Raw genomic sequence first — 10,248 nt, forward strand, 5'->3', positions numbered from 1 at the left:
GTTAAGGAAACACCCACTTCTCATGGCTGAGGGGCTGTACTCTGGAACACAGGGCCCAGCCCTCTGTTGGGGATGTGTGGCTTCCCTTGGACAGACACTCCCAGATGACCCCCTCCCATGAGCTCAGAGGCTCGCTGAGCAGTGTTGGTGGCAGGCACTGCCCGGAGGACTCCTGGGACCCACTTTCAGGCTGACAGTTACTCAACCATCACTGTTCAATCTCCACAAGTATCCAGGAAGGGTTTTTACTCCCATTTTCCCAGTACAGCCACCCCCTCAGATGGCAAATCCTTTTTTCTCTTATTACTCTGGCTTTACTCAAAAGAGATTTTGGTCGTTTTCTAGTTTTCCATGGAGCTCATCAAGGGGCCTGCAGCATTAGACATGTCCATTTCCCCAAGACTCGTGCACTTCACCCAAAGGGAGGCCTTTAGAGACCCCAGAGAGATGCTAGTGAGCTCTAGGTCCTGCTTGGCAAATGCCGTGCAGGGAGCTGTGAGAGCCACTGCCCAGTCCTCCTCAGGGCCTCAGCTGATCCCCACCTGGGTTCCTCAGTGTCATCCCATTGTGCCTGGAGGGTCAGATCTCACAGGGCTCCCAACCTCACCACACTCAGCCCTCCCCAGGACTCCCCAGGTTTTGTGTTGAGCCAGATTTGCCAGCCTAGACCCCTTCTGTGCCAGCCAGGGCAGCCCATCTGCAACTGACCCACTTGATAAAGACTGGCCTGGGGTTAGGCTGGGGCTCAGAGTGCAGAGACCATTGGCCCCATTCCTTCCCCCCACACAGCCTCTAGACCAAGGTGAATCCAAGGGCTAGTTCCCTGCAGGCCATCCAGGGCAGGGTCTGTCCAACTCACAAGACAGAGATGTCTATGTGTGAGCCTCTATCTGGCCAAGCAGAGAAGGCCCATGTGCTGGGGCTAGGAGTTCGAACTCTACACACACACAGGCAAGAGCCTGAGGCTGCCAGAAGCTCTGCCTCTGCTGCGAGCTCCAGCTGAATGCAGGGCAGAGCTGGATGTCAGACTGCAGCCTGGGTCACTGTGGAGCTGGTTCCCAGCACTTGCTGGAGAGGAGAGAAGGCACATCCCAAAGCCTTCTGGGGGGCGGGGGCAGTAGATCCCACGGGGCCGGTAGAGGATGTATTCGTTCCTGGAGTCAGGCGGGGCCCTAGGCCCTCTCTCCTACTGAGGCAGCGCCCACACGTTTCCCGTCTGGAGGATGGGTGCCTCCTCTGCCCCCTCTGTGGCCTTGTCCCTGGAAGGTCCAAGAGCCCCCGACTGGTGTCAGGATGGGTACTGTGATTACCACATCCATATGAAGACGAGGAGCGTCACTGATGACTGGAGTTCACGTCTCGTATGAGGGTCAGGAGTAGACTGTTGTGGCCACCAGTAAACCCTCAGTCACGCAGGGCCATTGCGTCTGCTGGGCAGTGGAGCACTTCCTGGTCGCTGCATTTGCTGGACTCCACGTGAGACCAGGTTTCCTGACAAGTACAGGATGGAGGAAGACTTCAAAGGCAGTGCTGCAATCCAAGACCCACTGAGTAATTGCCCCTCTGCCCCCATGTCTGTTAACATGCCTTGGCTTTAAAAAAATCAAAAGGCCTTGCTTTGACATCAAATAAATATGCCATGGTTTTAAAAAAAACATTGCACTGACTCCATTAAAAATGTATCAAGTGATAGCCAAGTATAAATTTCAGTCACTAGGCCATGATTTTCAGAAAATGCATTAATGTAAACTAATTTTTCATGGTTTTGTGGTTTCCTTGAGTGGCTCCTTCTTCATATCAACTAAAAAAAAGAAAGTTTATTGTGGGAGCGAGTAGACTTCTGGACTGAAATCCTTCATCATCAAGACGTAAATCCCCCCAGCAGAAAGCTGGCTTCTCTCTTGATCTCCGGAAGAGTCCTCCTAGCATCCTGGCATATCTAGAATCCAAGATGGTGACTCTGGGCTACCACTGCTTGTTAGGGATGCCACATGGATGCAATTATACACCAAGATCACTGCGTAAGAAAACACCGAAGATGTACTGGAGGGCTGGCAACAGAAACGAAGTGTTCTGGCTTCCTGGCAGAGGGGCTTCCATCAGATTCCCTCCCAGGAGGAAAAAGATGGAGGCTCGCGCACTCTGAGGGGCACCCACACATGAGACTGGATATTTGGAAAGATATGTAGAGATTTCCCTGCCCCTTGGTGGGAAATGGGGGGAGTGGGAGCTGGACTAGAGGGCATTGAATCACACTGTTTTAAAACAAAGGCTTCTTCCTAGAGAGCTTTGAAGTTACTATTATACTAAGCAAGAGAGTCAGTCTGGGGCAGTGGGACTGAAGGCCATGAGTAGAGTTCACCAGGGAGTTGGCCTGGGATTCTCCATTCACATAGTTCCCTAAGACACAGAGATAATGCTCTTTGAGTGCCTGGGGGACATGCTCCCCACTGAGCCTGAGGGGCATGGCTCAGGCTGGCTGTGGCTGCCCCTGCTCAGCCTCAGGGCGGTGCCCAGCCTTGGCCCGCCTCTCCTCACCTGCGCCTTTTGCTCTGAACAGTCTGTGCCTGGCCCTTTGCTTTGTGTACATGGATTCTTCGGCGAGCCTGAGTGCCCCCTCATTCCCTGGCCCTTCTTTGTCTGTCCTAAGACTGGAAAGGAGGGTCCTGAGTTACACACGCTTGGTGCAGGCTTAGCGTTCTGCCATCTCCCCTCAGAAACCCCTCCCCAGCTGCTCCCTCATCTGGAGAGGGGATGACAGGCATGCACTGCACTAGGACTGTTTGGTCAGTGGCCGTCCACATGTGCTGTGTGGTCTCGTGGGTTATAATGCAGCTCAGAACTCCTATCACTTAGAACTCTTAGTGTGCCTTTTCTGTGTTTGGAAAGTGCCCTTGTGCTGCAGCCATCTACAGTATTTAGTGGGTAACGCACTGTGCAGATAATGTACTGTGGCCTCGGATCAAGAGACTGAGCATCGCAGGTGGCCTAGTTGTGGAGCAGGCTGGACCTAGGCATGCAGGAGTTCACTGTGCAGTTCACACAACAGAGAGATCACCTTCCCCTGCGTTTCTCAGTGCTCAGCCCTCTGTTAAGCGGTGCATGACTGCACATTAGATCTGTTGGCTCGGCTTGGGAGGGGCAGAGAGAGGGGTGGATGTTCCTGTTGCAACCACTCGTGGAGACCTGTTTTGCAACATTAGCTTTATTTTATGGGTGAAAACTTGAGTTCTAAGACATCCCTCCAACTCCTCCAGCGGCAGTCAGAGGACGCCTTCAAAATGCACAAGGGAAACCTCTGTGTGTCCCCAGGGCAGCCTGCTTCCCAGAGGCCAGTCCCCTGCTTCTCTGCCACTCTCCACACTTTGGCTGTGTAAGTCTCCTCTGCAGCCAAACCCACGAGCTTCTGCCCTCTGCTCTCCGGAGCCCAGGCCTCAATGGTCTCTTCTGATTGGCACCCGCAGCTTTGCCCTGACCCTTGGTTTCCATCCAGGCTGCTCACCGCTGAGCCAGACCCCATAGTGGGCTCTTTCCTTCATCCTGGACTTCACAGACTCAGTCCGGTTCCCTGCCCCATCCCAGCCCTCACTCTGGTCTCAGCAGACCCTGAGCCGTGCTGGGGCACAGACTGGCTTCTGATGAGAGCACCCAGTCTGGGGAGAAGGGCACAGCAGCTGACTCGCAGTTCAACCACCCGGAGTAGCCAGTCAGAGCTGCTTCTTTGTGCAGGTTGTCGCCCTGGGCAGGGCGCTTTGGGAAGTGGCTCAGTGGCGAGGCTCCATCAGAAAGCAGCAATGCCTGGCTCTCCGGCCTCCCCGCCCCACTCCCCAAAGACCTCGTTCCCCAGTGCTGCATCCTAGAGTCAGAGCTGACATTTTTCTGACAGTACACCAGCCGGGCCATCCAGGAGACTAAACTACCAGAATGATTTTGTCCTAGATTGTAAATAGCTCTCGACCCCCCAGTTTCTCTGTGTCAGCTGGAGTCTACACCAACTCCTCCCTGAGGCTCTGTGGTTCTTCCTGGACCTTGAATGTTAAGTGAAGGAGGAAACTGCTGTCACAGCCAAGGACCTGGGACTGCAGGCAATAGGTACCCACCCAGCACCAAGTGCAAAATGGTTTGAAGAAGTCTGCGTGAGAACATTCCAGTTCCTAGGTGTCTAATCCCGGAGGCCATGCATTCCCGCTTGCCCCCTGTCCCACCTCACGAAGCACAGAAGCTACTCCAGGAGCCACTCCTCTCCCCTCCCTTTCCATAGTCACTCCAGGCAGCCTGCATAAATAAAGTAGCAGGAATCTGCCGAGTTCTTTCCCTCCATTGCAGAATCTACGTGAGATCCAAGAAGGGAAAACTCTGGCTGTCTTTCAAGTTGGCTTCTCTATGGAAATCTTACCAAAGATTTTCCAACCTTCCAGACTTCCAAGACTATAGTGGAGACAAAAATTTATGTGCCTCCAGTGCTGCAGGTGCCCCTCTCCCCACCCCGCCCTTGAATCTTGGTCTCTCAGGGGAGAGGTGATTATCATTTCACTCCCACCCTGTGGGGATGCACCGCTTACAGCTGGCCCTCCCTCACCCCCAGAGCCCTCAGAGAGAAGTCTTCCACCTTCTTAGGGTGTAGTGACTTTGCTCCGAGCCGGTGGGAGTCTTTTTCCAAGGGTAACCACGTGGCTAGCTTGCTCCTGCTCTTAAGGCCACTTATGTTTTGTCAGCACTGCATAATGGATTTAAATGCCCACAAGCCCACTTTAATAAACACCTGCTGTCTTCTCCAGCAGTAAGAAGACCGAGCTTGCAGTGTCCCCACTACACTCAATGCATTCCCAACCTTCTCTCTCTGCTGCCCACAAAGGACCCCAAGATATTGACGTGCAGACCCTGACCTGGTGGGTGGACATGGGACTTGGAGACAGCACGAATCCAGTGGCTTATGGATCCCTCCGGAGGTCACCTCAGTCACCCCTCTTTCTCCAGAGCCGGAACCATATTAAACTCACCCCAGACTGGTTTGGGGCAGATTCAGTGAGGGCCTGGGATAAATTAGTCCAAGATGAAAGGAGACGGTGCTCTGGGTAAGAAGGAAGGGTACCTAGGACAGATGAGGCAGAACAGCCCGCTGACCATCTTTCCCAGGCTGGTGGCACTACCATTCCAGGAAGGGTGGGAACAGCTTCCAGAAGGTTTGACAGAGGGAGAGATCTGGAGTTCCACACCAGGGAAGTAGGTCTGGTGGAAAGGATCAGCTGGCAGAGTAGTCAGGAGGGTCGGTTCTGGGCTGAGAAGGCCAATGCCAGTTCTTTAAGGCCAGTGTCACCCCACACTGTGTTGCCAGCCTCTCTCATTGGAGGCCTTAGGCCTAGGGTCCTGTGTGAGTCACAGGGACCTGTGCCGTCACTTTACTTGGGCCCCTGTTCAGCAGTTCCTGTCAGAGAGGCTTTCTAGAGTTCACCCCAGAACTTACGTACAAACAATAAAGACATGTCCGTGCAGGGAAGAAGAAAACATAGCCCTGGAAATGGGGATAGGGCCTAATAGTTAAAGTTCTGGGGTCTTCAGTGTGGGCAGAGGGGTCTAGAAGCGGGTACATGATCTCGCTGTGGGGGCAGGTGTGCCTGGAGACAGCTGGGACGAACTCCCGGCCCACACCCCGGGAGAAGCGGCAGCGTGAGAGCTGACTTTTCCTCATAGCTCCGGTGCTGGTGGGGAAGACATCTCTTTGTCTTAGGGAAGAGAAAGAGACCCAGGGAGGTCAACAATATTAATGAAAAAGACACTGGAAGCTCAGGCTAAGTGGCCTCCTTAGGATTCTTCTGGAAGCCCCGCCCTATAATTCTTGACTACATGTTACTGTGCAGGACTGAGGACACATCAGCCCCTCTCTGAAAGGAGATGTCTTCCCGGGTACATTTCCTCTTCCCCCACAAAGCCGGGTTCAGTTAGTGAAGGAGAGAGGCAGATGGGTCTGCAGAGGCCATGAGCAGCCTCCACCCCTTCCCACCTCCTTTAAATACAAGAGTCAACAGCTAACCTTGAAGTTGCAGGAGGAGAAGTACAAGCAGAAGGTGCAGATCCGGGAGGGCCAGACCACAGCTGGCCTGGAAAGCCACTCTGAGAGGGACGGAGAGGCCCTGGCCATGGCCAGTGGAGGCCATATCCTGTGCTCTGAGCTTGCTGTGCCAAGGGCTTCCCACCACGACTTCCTTCATCCCCACAGCAGCTCCACAAGGCAAGCCGTTTGCTCCCATTTCACAGATGACCAGATCAGGTCTGCTGAGGGCCTCGTAGAAGGTCCTAAGCAATGCAGCCATCCCACTGCCAGCTGCGCACGCTTCACCCACCACGCTGCAGCCTCTCGCCAGCCAGTGAGCGCCAGGTTCCCGGCAGCTCCTCACCTCACATCCACTTGTTGCTCTTTGCTGCTCCTCCAGAACAGGCGCAGACTGGCATCTTAAAAGGGAGGGATTAGAGTTCCTGCTCCCTGGAAATGTGGACAGCTTGGGGGGCCTGGCCTCTGGTGCAATGCACCCCCATCCTGCTGCTCTCCCCTTCCTGGGCGGTAGGTCAGATCTCTCCCGTCGTCCCTGCTCCCTCAGGGCCTGCACTCTCCTCCTCCTGCTTTCTTCCACTGGGAGGACCGCCCTCTGGTTCCCACCCTTTCCTCTGGCCCTGCACCCAAGGGACTCAGGTAAAACATCCCTCCGCTCCTCCCACTTCTCCTTTCCACTGTCAGCCCAAAGCACACGAACCAGCCCACTCTAACACGGGTTTATAAAAACCTCCTCTTGTCAGTTATCACACCCCTTGTTTGCTCCTCTTTAAAGTCTTTATTTTCTATTCTACAGCACTGGGAAGAATTTCCTCCTCTGCTCTCCCGTGGACACTCGCCCGCTGGGCTTTTGACCTCAGCTCTTCACCCGCTCAGCTCTGGGCAAGGCCACCGAGGCTCTGTGTCGCCCCATGGGCGGCAGCTCCCTGCCTCCTCCAAGCCGTCTGCGCCCCACCCCCCACCAGGTCCTCCTGCAGTGCCTTCTCCGTCTGGCGACAGGGCCCCTCTCTGGATCCTCCTCCTGTCTAGCTGACTCTGCTGCTCTATTTCGTCTCTTGTCTCTGCTACCTTTACCCCAGATCTTATTCCTTAGATTGTTTTTCTTCTCCCCCTACTTTCCTCTGTTATTTCTTATACAGTCTCAGGATTTTAAACGCAAACTCCACACTCACATGTCCAACTTCCTATTGGACATTCTATAAATATCTGACTTTATCTCAAATGTAAAGTGCTCTAAGCCAGATTCCTCCTGCTGGATTCTCACCACAGTGAACAGCAACTCTGTTTTATAATCACTTAGGTGAATGATCTTTTATCCTCTCAACCTTCTAGTGCCTTAGTCCAAGGAGTCCCTCATTCATCCAAATGCCAGCCAAGCAGACTGAAAGGCCACCCACCGCTTTCCCTACTATGCAGATGGAAACTCCTTCCTTCCAGTTGCTCAGATCCAACCCCCAAGCATCCTCTTCCCTTTTTATTTTTCTCTTTGCCCCACATTTGTGCCATCAGCAAACACCCTCAGCTCAACTTTCAAACCTGATCCAGAACCTGCTCACTCCTCACCAGCATCACTGACCCTGCGCCTCATCTTCTCTGTAGCCTTAGTGCAGCAGCCCGCTGGCCCCTGTGCTTCAGTCCCTTCCTGGCATCCTCCATCACCACCAGAGTGGTCAGCCGTCCCCGGGGCCACCCAAACTCTGCTCAGGGCCACCATGGAGTTTCCACACACGTTCCCTCTCCACACCTTTTCTCATCCCCACAGAAGTCTGGTGGTCCTCTGAGGGACTCAAAGAAGGCAGAAAACACAGATCCAGGTGCTGGCAGGGATTGGTGCCCCCTCTCTGCTGGTGTGGCTCCTGGCCCTGCAGCTGGAGGGCATGGAGCAGCCTACCTGTGCCACCAGGCCTTCTGCAATGCTTCTGGAGTGGTGACAAGTACTAACCAAGGTCATGCATATTCAGAGCCTGGTCTTGTTCTCTGGCAAAATGGCCAGAACATCAAAGCAGGCAACAGCCTGCCTCTGTGAGCCAAACTCTGAGCATCTGGGTCTTCTTGGTCTGGATTGATAGGGAAGGCTGGGACCCTACAGATACTATATATTTTCATTTGAGTGCAGGTGGATTATCTCTAATCCCAGAATCTTTATCTAAAAGTTGACTAATCCCTATGCATCTTAGGGTAGAATCCAGTGGGTCCAAGAATTCAGATGGAGAGAAAACATCTTTGTTTTTATTAGTCTCTAACTGAGCTTTAGCCTGTCCTTCAATTTTGGATAGAAGCAATAAATCACAGTATGATTAGCGGCTTTTGTCATTTTGTTATAACTAGAACTTATAGGTGGTTTGTTTTATCAAGTCCAGTCATTGTGGATATCTCAAAACATCATTCATACTCATTCTTACTTTGAAATAATGGCCGGGTTTAGAATCGATGCAGTATCATGATATCTAAGGCTTTACTAAAGAATTTTTTCATATTAATAACTGGGTCTTAATGTCATTTTCATTTTACTCCTGCGTTTTTTATTATATTCTACATATTGTATTTATTTCTTTTAGATTAATTAGTGTACTTGCTTTTGTGATGCTGGAGACTGAACTCAGAACTTGCACACTTTAGGCAAGGCCTCTCCTGCTGAGCTGTATGTAGCCCCTGTCTTCTGTGTATTTTAAAACTGATGTTCTGAGAAGGGTCTGTGGACTTCAGTAGATGGTCACAGTGATTTATGGCTGAAAATTTTCTCTAAAGTAGCCTAAAAACACAAATGTATGCCATATGTGTGTGTGCGCAGACACAAACAGATGTGCACACACACACACACACATACACACACACACACATTTGTGGTCCAGCCCCGGAAACGAACCATCACTGTGAGTCCAGAAAAACTCTCCCAGGGTCAAACTCTGACCCTTTCTTGGTGCCACGAGGCCAGCGGGCCGGGTGTCGGGGTGCCTGGAGGACCTGGGCTCTGATGCCTGCCATGCCCTCGTGCTCCACTACGATGAAGCCACCGGAGCCAACTCCTCCCTGGGGGAGTGGCTGGACCAACAGAGACTGGGCCTGTTTCCCCAGCCGGTCATGATGTCTCTAACTCCTTCTTCCCCATCTGTTTTTCATGGAAATTCTGAGGTTCTCTTCTGCTCCAAAACTTCATTCCTCTTGGAAGACCACAGTACAGCCCCTCAGGTGACAACCAGTAAACTGTCAGGTCCCCTTCTACAGAGGCCTGTGCTTCAGAGAAGCCCAGGAAGCTTGACTGATGCCTGTCTCTGAGCTGTCTCTTTTACTTCTCTGGTCACAATGGCAGAGCTCTTTGGACTGAAATCTGGAGAAGACATATCTGCTGTTTGTTCATTTTAATCAAGGAGGCCAGCAGAGAAAATGCAAAGATGGCTGTGTAGAGTTTTGAGAATCGACCAGTGTGGAACTATCATAGAACGAGTGAAGGCCAGGACTCCCGTGTAGAATGGCCTGATTGGAGTGGAGAGGACCAGGTGTGCAGTGAGCACACACCACCCTTGGGGCTCACGGTGAATGATAAAAAGAAGGGCACCTCCTTCACCACTGCAAGGGGAGGTGACCATGAACAGATACATAGAGAACAGTGCGAAAGAGTAGCAGTGATAATCTTCTTAGTTCGTACAAGCCAAATATATGCTAGGTATGTAGTATACACGAATCATGTTGTGTTTGTGGAAAAAGAGCCAGAGGTGAAAATTAATGAAGTACTATTGTCCATGAAAATGACTCATTAAAATGATTTTGAACAATATAGAAATAGCAAAGATACACATGATAGCAAAAGCGTAAAAGCCTGAATTATTAACTGTTCAGGGATATACGACTATATAAGAAATGTGAGCAGGAGTCAGTAAAAGGTAGAATAAAATTCAGGTGACTTTCAGAGCCTGAGGAAGTCACAGCCCAGGGAGAAACACACAGGGAGTTGAGGTCTTACTGCCCAAGCTGGGTGGGGGCTTTTTGAGTATATTGCATTGATTTTTTACATCTTTCTCACTGTGTCAGAAATATCCTTGAACATATTCAGTGTACAAAAATAAAAATTTAGAAAAATATGTACGAAGAAAATACATATGGAAGAACATAGAAGCAAGGGTGTCAATCTTACCAGGCAAATGAATTTTAAGGTAAACTTCATCAAAAGGAAAAAGAGACGCCATATACATACATACATA

At 51.5% G+C, this 10,248-nt stretch overlaps 1 long non-coding RNA gene across 2 annotated transcripts; it reads right to left on the reverse strand.

The window, feature by feature from the left end:
* Window positions 1-1,650: 1,650 nt before the first annotated feature.
* Window positions 1,651-6,656, reverse strand: LOC117286963. Of its 2 annotated transcripts, none has more exons than XR_004518162.1 (2): window positions 6,032-6,656; window positions 1,651-2,017 (listed from the first exon to the last, which is right to left on the reverse strand). It is a non-coding gene; the product is annotated as an uncharacterized LOC117286963 (long non-coding RNA). The 2 variants fall into 2 exon arrangements; XR_004518161.1 differs by having other exon boundaries at window positions 4,887-6,656.
* Window positions 6,657-10,248: the final 3,592 nt, after the last annotated feature.

The sequence above is a fragment of the Fukomys damarensis genome, unplaced genomic scaffold (genome assembly GCF_012274545.1).
Source record: "Fukomys damarensis isolate Sample0158 unplaced genomic scaffold, DMR_v1.0_HiC HiC_scaffold_19, whole genome shotgun sequence".
NCBI lineage: Eukaryota > Metazoa > Chordata > Mammalia > Rodentia > Bathyergidae > Fukomys > Fukomys damarensis.